The sequence below is a fragment of the Zootoca vivipara genome, chromosome 5 (genome assembly GCF_965207765.1).
Source record: "Zootoca vivipara chromosome 5, rZooViv2.hap1.1, whole genome shotgun sequence".
In the NCBI taxonomy this organism is placed as follows: Eukaryota; Metazoa; Chordata; class Lepidosauria; order Squamata; family Lacertidae; genus Zootoca; species Zootoca vivipara.
In genome coordinates, this window is record NC_142588.1 from 67,630,663 (window position 1) to 67,641,597 (window position 10,935).

The window sequence follows — 10,935 nt, forward strand, 5'->3', positions numbered from 1 at the left end:
ACAGTTGAATAAACTTACGGAAATCCATTCCTTCTTTTGTCCTCTATATGGGTGATGCATATTTTCTTTTTGGGCCATCCTACTTCTGATGATGTAAGTGGAGGAAATGTGACTGGGCTAGCCTTAACTAAAGGGCTCTTGGTACTCCTTTGAAGGCCAACTTGAGTCACTGGACTCTGAGTGGCAGGCTGCAGGGGATGGCAGGAACTGAGGTAGGCTTCTGAGTGTGGCCCAGACAGGTCCGTAGGAAGCCAGTTAGAGACGACATAATTGCAAAACACCTCGCATATACATGCTGGTAGCATAATGGGTTTAAAGTGATTTAATTGGATACCAAGGGATTAGAAAGAAGCCTGCATGCACACTTCCTTGATTTCTGCAAGACAAAAGAACAGAGATGTGCTCTTTAGCACAATAAGTAATGAATATAAGAAAATGAGAAAAGTAATGGGGAAGGGAACCCCGTTGCTGGAAATGTAATAAAGTGGGTACAAGCAGCTGATGCAGATCAGAATCCCAGTAACCAGCTCCATTGATTAAATAAATAATTGATAAATGAAACAAGACTTTTTAAATATTCTCCCAGAACAGTAATAGGAGAATTGCAATTTAACAGCCATGGCACAAAAGGAAAAAAAGGCTGGGAGGGCAGAGGGAAAAAAGCAAGCTCATGCATTACCTGAGAGCAAGCCCCACGGAGTTCAGTAGAACTTACTTCTGTGTTGACATGGTTGCAACAGCACTGTTAGTTACTATCTGTCTTGCGCTCCCTGTTTTAAATGGCTAAACTGTAGGATTTTAACCTTTTTGAAAGGGCTCCAAGGGTGCAGGATTGTAAATGATGGCAGTAAAGCCTGGAAATGTAGGGGAAGCAAGGCAGAGAGCAGGGGCTTCACCAACGACCTCAAAGACCAGACCGATCGCTCATCTAGCCAAGTGTCCTGTTCTCACAGGGGTCAGCCAGATGTCTGTGGGGAAACCCACAGGCAGGATTCATGCACAAGAACACTCATTATTAACGTATGCATTTTTAACAGTCTTTTTAAAACATACGCCTTTTTGTATAGGTTTCTTTGGTCAGAAAATTACATTGCAAAATTCAGAGGCCAGTGAATTTTGAAGGATAGCTGTTTTAGTTTGTATGCTGTTTCAGGAAATGCAAATTTTGCAAATTTCCCCACTAATATGCATTCCAAACTGATTTTCTTCCTCAACCCTACTGCAAGGGGCACACAGCTTTGCTTGTACTGTGATCCACTGGAAGATGTGTTCAAATATATAAAAGGATGTCATATAGAGGAGGGAGAAAGGTTGTTTTCTGCTGCTCCAGAGAAGCGGACACGGAGCAATGGATTCAAACTACAAGAAAGAAGCTTCCACCTAAACATTAGGAAGAACTTCCTGACAGTAAGAGCTGTTCGGCAGTGGAATTTGCTACCAAGGAATGTGGTGGAGTCTCCTTCTTTGGAGGTCTTTAAGTAGAGGCTTGACAGGCATATGTCAAGAATGCTTTGATGGTGTTTCCTGCTTGGCAGGGGGTTGGACTGGATGGCCCTTGTGGTCTCTTCCAACTCTATGATTCTATGTCAGGGCTGTGTAGAGGAAAGTGTTTGCCCCTTCCATGGCAAAACAATGGCTTTTGAGACTCCGGTGACCAAAATGTACCATCTGAAAATGTATGTTTCTCTAACGTCTGCTCTTCTAACTCCCGACTGTGCATGGAGTCTTCAAACATTTCCATTCACTTTGATTTTGGGTTGTTATGAAATTAAGTTGGTGACCTTTAGCAACATTGGAAATAATATGAAATGAAAACAAACACTGAAGTTCACCATAACCTGATCCAGCAATTCTTGAAATATTTTTAACAAGGGATGTAAGCCAAAAACTATATAGTATATATGAATTAGTTGACAGGTCCACAATAAAATTCCCTCCTAGATCTAACATAGGGCCTGATTTGTCCTGGCTACATGCCGGGGTGAGCTGGGGGCGGGGCGGGGGAATGCAAAATGTGCTGGACGTCCATAAAATATGTCTCATTTGCTTGGGAGAAATAGGCCTTGGGACAAATGCAATGCATGTTCACATCTGGCCAGAGTAAACATTAAAAAAAACAACCTCTTGCTTAACTTGACTAGCTAATTGGCTAGTCGTAGTTGCAGAGAATATTCCAGAAAGTCAACATGAATATGCAGCAGAGGGAAATTTTCCTTGTGTCTTTGTGGGGCTGTCTACAGTAAAAACCCTTTGTTTCTGGGGGTGAGGAATCCTAGAATTGTAGAGTTGGAAGGGACTCCAAGGGTCATCTAGTCTGCAGGAATAATCCTTCCAGATTGTTTCAGAATATTGCAGGAGGTTGGACTAGGTAAACCTTGGGGTCCCTTCCAACACTACATGTATATTTCCTATGTTTTGGGGTGGTATTCAGCTAGGTTTTATTCAGAGTACACCCACTGAAATTAATGAACATGACTAAGTTAGGTCAATGGATTTCAATGCATCCACTCTAAGTAAAACTTAGTTGGCTACCACTATTTGTACGTGTGTTCATCACGTCCATATAATTCCGCCTCCTACAGTTTTACCAAGCAATGCTTCTGCATGGCCTATATTTGTTTCACATTTACAATAGCAGAGGATGAGCTTAGTAACATAGCCTGGATAAAAAAATAGGTGCAATTTAGGACCAGAGTTCTTCCTATTCCAAACAGACTCAGAAGTTTACAGATAACTATTTATCACCACTCAGTGCCTGTAACCAATCGGTAAGCTCTTTATATATGCTCATTATTTGGCAGAACAGCAGACTTTTACCACATCACTTCTGCAGCAGGACAGGAATGTAGAAAAGCAGACAACTGGTAAGACGACCTCACTATGTGTAGGGAAAATACCAACGATGAGCTACCAGTCATTCTGAGCACACCATGTTAAGTTCCCACTTGGTAAATAATTATTCAGACTCACTCCAACTGTGCATAGTAAGAGGAACGGCAGATTTTTAAAAAAGCAGGAGCAATGTAGGAACAAGACTATGGGTTGCATCCAAAGTTGCCATCCCACTTGCACTACAAACTTCTGCTTGGACAACAAAATTCCTCTCTCCTTTCTTCTTCCCTGCAGTCCTCTGTGTACCCTCAAAATCTGCTTCAGAGGGTTGAGGGACCTCTGGAGCAGATTTTGGGGTGCACAAAATCCCAGTGAGAGAAGAAGGGCAGGATCCATACTGGGGGTCAGAGCTTAAGTGGAATAAAAATTGAGATAGGGCTGAAAAGTGGAAAGGTGGTACTGTGCTACAGTTAGAAAAATGGGGGGCAGCAGGGGACAAAGAAGGGAGAGTGGTGGATAGGTGGCGAAAGAGTGGGAGTAGGGTGAGGAGTAACAATGGGTTATTTTCTGATTGATTAAGATGGTCCGAAACTGGAACGATTTATGGAGCTGGCTGATGCATTGGGGAGATCCGGAGTCCAGGGGAAGGGGGGTAGAATTAGATATAAGTGGTTAAAGGTTATTATGATAGAAGAAATAATATTTGAATGTATGAAAAAAAATTGGGGGTATAAATTGTGAGGCTAAGGGAAGAAATAGAGATGGATGGGGAAATAAATTTAGATTTGGATTAATTAATGAATTATAGGTTGAGGATAGGGTGGTTTTTTGTAGATTGGAATTGGTTGTGAGATAATGGAAAAATTGTGTTAGAAGGATTTAAGATGATAAAGGAAAATTGCTTAATTTAGATTTAAAAATGGACCCAGTGTGGGGGGAATCGAGGAAGTCCACAATATCAAGTTAATGTAAGAATTGATATGTTCTTTTCTTTCTTTTTCTCTCTTGTCTATGTTTTATTTTTATTTTGCTTTTGCTTTTTGTGAATTTTTGTATTTTGAAATGTTTGAAAATCAATAAATATTATTTGGGGAAAAAAGAGAAAGTAGGCTCAAAAAGTTCACAGAAAACAGGCTTGCTTACTCATCGGTTCTCAGTCCTACCAGATGTGCTCATGGCCACGGGCTTCGTGGTGATTAGAAGAACGCAAAGCTCATACTCCAAATGCTGCTTTCTCACAGTAAGTTCCCCACAGGATTTCCCTCATGCCTGAATCCCCCACCCACTCAGGCACAGAGAACTATAAACTAATTTAATAATGTATTTTGGAGGCTGGGAAAGAAGGAAAACATTGTTGTTATTGCTGTAAAATGTTTGGGTAGATAATTTGGTGAATTACAAGCACCAAAAACAACTAGATAATTGTAGGCTATGGAATGGACATGACCCAGATCTCTGTACTAGAAATCCATCTTTGTGTTATTTGCTTGAGGAACCCTAAATCTGAGAGACTGCCATAATGCCATATAAATTGCATTGATGGAAATTGTCTTTTTTATTTCTATTTTTAAAGTTCAGGCTTTACTTGTGCCTAAGTATTTAGAACAGCCATTCCTTCTCCCTTGCTCAATTTATTCACCATTGTTTGTCTGTTAACAATAATTTCAAAATTTGTTACTCACATATTTATCAGCTTCCAACTGTGCGCAGCTATTAGATAACTGACAACCAATGGCTGCGGTTCAAAGCAGAACCAATCAGAGAGTGAGAAGCAAGTGCACACAAAATAGAATATAAGAACATGAGAAAAGCCTGCTGGATCAGGTCAGTGGTCCAGTTAGTCCAGCATCCAGTGGCCAACTAAAAACCTATAGGAAACCCACAAGCAGGACTCAAGCACAAGAGCACTCTAGACCAGGCATCCCCAAACTGCGGCCCTCCAGATGTTTTGGCCTACAACTCCCATGATCCCTAGCTAAGAGGACCAGCGGTCAGGGATGATGGGAATTGTAGTCCAAAACATCTGGAGGCCGAAGTTTGGGGATGCCTGCTCTAGACTCTTGTGGCTTCAAGCAACTGGTACTCAGAAATACTACTGTCTCCAACCATGGAGGCAGATCACAGTCATCATAGCTTGAAGCTATTAAAGTGGCAGCCATTTTTGTGTGTGCCAACCTTTACTCTACAGTTATCAGGGAACATCTGGAACTGAGAACTTTATTTTTGGTTCTCGCAAGTCTTTCCTTTAATGCCCTGACTTTGTTACCACAATATTCAAATGCTTTGAGTTCTGTGGAGTCAGAATCAGGACCTATCTACCACAGTGCTGAGGCAATTATACTCGCATGCAGTGAACATACGGTATCTACTTGATATCACTGGAGCTGCAAGCAAAAACCTCATATCCTCCCTTTCTTTTTCCACTGTGGAAAGTTACACATTATTTCCTTGAGCTCTATCGGGGAGATTAATGGTTTGTGAAAGAACATTTGGGATTTAGATTGTCATCAAGAGACTCATAAAGCAAACATGCAAAAAGTGGCAATATAGCTTGGTTCCCTCGGTGTTGTAAAGTATGAATGCCAAGTGGCATTGCGTGCTGGCACAAAGAACCCCATCTTCCTCCCATTAAAATAGGGTTAGTGGAACTGACAACCTAATGTCAGGAATACTTAAAAGATTGCTTGGAAACAAATTGGATTTTGTTTGCTGTAAATTTCCATGTGAGACTCTGCATGGCCTTCATACGTCACTAGAGAGATTTGGTCAGCGACTGGGAACATTTTTTTCTCCTTGGAAAAAAACCATTACATTTGATCCAAGGAAAGAGATCTAGCAAAGTGCAGCCTGGAAAATGACTACAGTAATTTGCATGGGTGCGACATAATATGGGTCACAGTTACACATATCTGCTCTGTCTGAGCACGCTTGCTCGTCTCTCTGGGCAGGCCTTTGGGCTTCTCTCCAGGGAAAGAGGAATCCTGCACATCGTTTACTCATAAAGAAAATGATTGGGTGGGAAGTCGGCCATTAGAAAGTCAATGCTGGGGCCCTGGAGATTTGCACTGTGCTCTCTAGGATAGGGGGGAGCAGGCAGGGGGGAGAGAGATTGTACTAACTATGAGAAAAAGGGAGGGGGGCCTGGATAAGCCAACATCCCCTTAGAATGCACTCCTCCATAGAAAAAGCAGAGATCACAATCCTCTCCACAAAACTATGGATAAACAGTGCGACAGATATGCCTCTGGGTGTCTGTCTGGATTGCAATATTTTAGATGCTGAGCAGTAATCCACTTACTAAAGCCCAATACTCAAAAGATTTTGGAATCAAAAGAAACACACACTCTGAGAGCAAAGTCCCTCACATCTGCTCCAGACCTGCTGCCACAATGGTTGCGGGGCCTGTGGAGGTCATTTGAGCACCATCTGGCCAACGCTTATGGGATCAGTTTCCGTTATGGTGGCCTGAGGATGTGGGCAGAGACAGTTGCAGGGGTGAGGCCAATCACATGTTCTGTTGGCCCATCTTGGCTAATATCTAGGAGGCAAGGACTGACTGGGAGGGTCCAGGAAGTGTTTAATGATGCCCATTGCCTTGAAAGAGGCAGTGATGTGGCCATTCTTGACAAGGTCCTTCCTGGACCCTGAGGTATTTGATAACTACAGCCTAAGTATGAATAACATCCGTTTTTCTGGATATGGTGTTTGTTTTTTTTACTAGTAAGATTGTCTGGTAATGCATTACAATAAAAAACAAACTAATTTAAATGAAAACAAAGAAAGAAAAAAGAAGAATTCAAAGTCCTTTTTCAAAGTTCAATCTTAACTTGTCTCACACAGAGAAAGGTGAACCCTGCCAGCTCTCACCTGGGAGCCTCCCTTTCTTTCCCCACCCTCCCACCCTGGGAGATCTTCCCTTCCCTGTTGCTTCACAGGGCATGGTGATTGAGATAGTGGTGGCCAGACAGCTGCAGACATGCCTGGATAAGGAGGATTAATAGGACTCATTTCACTCTAGCTTCAGGTCTGGTTTGGATACTGGTACAGAAGATGTAGTTCAGTGGTAGCTCACCTGCCTTGTATGCCCTGGGTTCAAACCATGGCAGCATCTGATAGCCAGGCTGGGAAGGATGCATTGAATGTGGTTGGACTAGATAACCCATGGGGTCCCTTCCAACTTTACAGTTCTGTGATTCTGTGATTCTCACGTGGCAGCCCTGCTAGTTACATCACTAGGCTGTGAACTATAATTGCTAAGGTAAGATTTAAAATTGGTGCAGTGTCGATCTAGGGCTTTATATGTGTCTTTTCCTGTTTGCTTGAATCATTTTTCCTTTATAGGTTGCTGGGGCTTGTGCTAATAGATATCCAGCTTCTTTTAGAACCATGCCACTATTTTGTTGTGAAAATGATCGTGGCAATTCATCAGTCTAGGCTGTTGTTTTGAGTTCTTTCCACAAGGTGGTGGAGCAGGGCTTATGTTCACTGCTGCAGCACAAATTCTGCATGTGGAGAAGAATCTATTTGAATAGTGACACCTTAACAACAATCCCCCTCCAGAATATTTTTCAGTGAGAACAACAGCAATCTTATCATTCATTCCTGAATACCTTTTATTTCTTACTTCCAATCTAGTGTATTAATCAACTGGTGCCCTTTCCTCCCATCATGGCTGTAGGAACCTGTCACCCTCCTGTCTAAAATCTGGATGGATTCTTCCCAGTGAGTCATCCAGAAGATATCAGTTAGGTATTATTATTTTTTAAAATATATTTTCCTACCCTTTCTGTGTACACTTTTACTCTGACATGTGGGATTCAGCTAGTTGCTGCAACATTGCTGCTGCCACCCCAAAGTGGTGAGAATCTGCAGCACCCCAACTTCCCCACGAAGAAGACGGGTAGTTTGACCCCAGAGAGGAATGGGGGGTAGGCACATGGAGGACAAACAGCCAATCATGAAGGTTGGGGACCAGACTTCAAAAGCTGCCTCTGCCCCAAACTCTTCTTTGTGCAGAGCTCTTCCTTTGCAACATGGGCTTTGCTAGTTTTGCCTGTTTGGCAGCTGAGCAAGGATTTCTGAGGGAGCCTCTAATTGGCCTTGGGACCAGTTATAAATGTAGATGTGAGTGGTTCTTTTAAACAGGAATCACAAGGGTCATAGCTGCCAAGTCTCCCGTTTTCCCCGGGAAACCCCCGTTTTTCCAGCTGTCCCCAGCCGAAAAAACGGATTTTTTTTGTTTCCCCCCGGTTTATTCTGGCACGGCGGCCATTTTGGAACTGGGCGGAGCATGCTCAGAAGCGACTTTTGATGCTGCTCTGTCCAGTTCCAAAATGGCCGCCGCGCTACTTCTGGTATGCTACTTTCGGTCCGGTCCCTTATTTTTCAGAGAGGGACTTGGCAGGTATGACAAGGGTCCATCAATGAAAAGAGTGAAAGCTACTTCTCTGGGGAGGTATTTGTTTCATGTGTGTGTAACACACACTATGCTGAGGTGAACATCATGCTGGCAACTCCCATCATCCTTTCTGACTGGGAACGATGGGAGTTATGCCCCAAAAACATCTGAAGGGCACCATTTTGGCTACCCCTGTCCTATCCTCTCAGCAAGGACAGTTTTTACTTTTTCTCCAGCTGTACTATTACAATATGATGGCAACATGCTGACTAAACAATTGCCACTGTATCGTGTGACATTGTGTTTGTCAGTGTATAAAGTCCACACACACACAGAGAGAGAATCTCCAGCCATTTTATAGAACAAGTCAGGTATCAGAGGAGAAAGTGCTTCTCAACCTAGCCATGTTTGGACGGTATGGTGAGCCATAAAACATGGCTTTCGGTGAATGAATAGTCAATCCCCAGGAACAACAAACAACTGAGCCATAGCTTATTTGCACTTCGTTAGAGAAGAAACCTAATAAAATGGCCTCTTGCTGGAAATTATATTAACAGGAAGCTTGTAAACCAAGTCACAACAAACCCAATCAAGGTTCCCACCAGCTATTGCTTCAATTGCACAAATAACAGCAACTGTATGAATAGCCTCCTCCCAGTGTGGTTTCCTTGCCATTGGCACCCTGCATCAGTGTTACTCTGCTACAGCTTGATTGTAGAACTGGCTTGTAGCTGTTGCATATTGTGAGTCACTTATGGGGGGATATCTCAGGTGCATAGCATTACCTGGCTTGGAGCTTTCTCTACTAAGAAAATAAATTGTGCCAACATCACTAATTCTACAAACTGGTTATCAAGGCCATTACCTGCAATTACAGTGGTACCTCAATTTACGAAGTACTCGACTTCCGTAGTTTTCGAGTTATGAGCAGCAAAAACGGCTGCATGCTTACTTTTTTTCGACCTCCGAAGGGAAACCGCAGCGCTTTTAGATGCGGTTTACTCGACTTGCAAATGTTTCCGTTTCTGTTTTTTTTTTAAGGGGAAGCCACTTTTTCGACTTCCGAAATTTTCGACCTAGGAAGGCGCCTTCGGAACGGATTATCTTTGTAAGTCGAGGTACCACTGTAAATGTGGTTTGGATTGGTGTGTACATTCTGGAAACTGATCTAATAAAAGAAGAAGAAAGGAATAGAAACTCTTTTCATGGGGAAAATAAATGTAACTGTTGTCTGACATTCCTCTTAAGACTGCTTGAGTATTGAGGAACTTAGCTTTGATGTTGGAAGAGCTCACTGGATATTTTTATTCTCCCATAACTCTGTTTGGAAATATGAATCCTTTTAACCAAACTTGGTTGGGTTTTGTTTCTTAATCAAAGGTGACGTGCCGAAAAAACTGTCACAAAAATGTAGGAATTTGGCTTGAAGTTTAGTTCCAATAAAACTTAATTTTTATACCTTATTTATCTGCTCCCTCTGTTCCTGCCCTGCTCCAGTGGCCTAGATCTCTGCTTGGGATGCCCATAAAACTGCCTCAAAAGGCCTGAACTGCAGTGAGAGTTGGCCGGGGAGCTTTTATAGGGCACTTTGTAGAGTGCCAACACTTTCAGTACTTTCCATGAACATGGTTTAGAGGACAACATTAACTGCAACTGGATTTTTGTCTCTGTATAACTGTTCTTAGTTCCATGTGCTACTGACACAATAATGCACCCTAAAGACTTAGTCTTTAAACTGACTGATAGTGTAATCTTTTCCTCACTTTCTTCCACTGAATGCTGGTAATATTGCTACTAAATCTACTTGCCCTGGTAGAGTCCTCAGCTATGCCGGTATTGGACCAGGGTTACACAGTGAAAAAGGGCTGGTGGTTGTGAGATTTACAAAACAGATAATGATCCGCAAGCAAAACAATGTGCAGTTTATATATGAGGATGTCCCTTTAGTAGAAAGACTGAAGATAACTTTACAGCAATAATCTTGGGGTGGGGGAGATGTGAAAATGTATAACAGCTTCCTTTGCTGTGATTATTTGGGATGGATGAATCTATCAATTTTGGTTTCTCTCAGTTCCACTTTTTTCAAATCTTAAGTCCGGTTTGCCACATTTCCACATAAGTCTGTGATTTATTTATTTTTAATTTCATGAATTTTTGTGGGAACTTCACCTAACACACATATTTGCATTCAATTTTCTCTAATACAAACTTTTTTTTTTGCAAAGCGATTTCCCCTAACGCAACACATTTTGTATGTTACGCTTGCTAATATACGCATTTTTATGCACATTTTATCCTAGCGCTTGCATTTTGTACATGAGAACTGCCCCAGGAAATCTGGAGAAGTCTGAATTTTGGAGAAGTCTGAATCTTGCCAGATTTCTTCCCCTGTGCTAGTGATTAGATGTATGTTGGTGCTCTGGAGATACACAGGAGTCGGTGAGATGAAAATTAAGCTTTAATGTTCATTCTAAATAAGAAGCTAATATTGCCTTACTGTTTTGGAAATCAAATATATTGATATTCTAATGTACAACTGACCCATAGAACATTTATTTATTTTGTTTATTTCCTCCTAGCTGCTCAGGGTGGTTTACATGATTCTCCTCCTCTCCATTTTTATCCTCAAAACAACCCTGTGATGTACATTAGGCTGAGAGACTTTGATTGGCCCAAGGTCACCAAGTGAGCTTTATGCCCTAGTG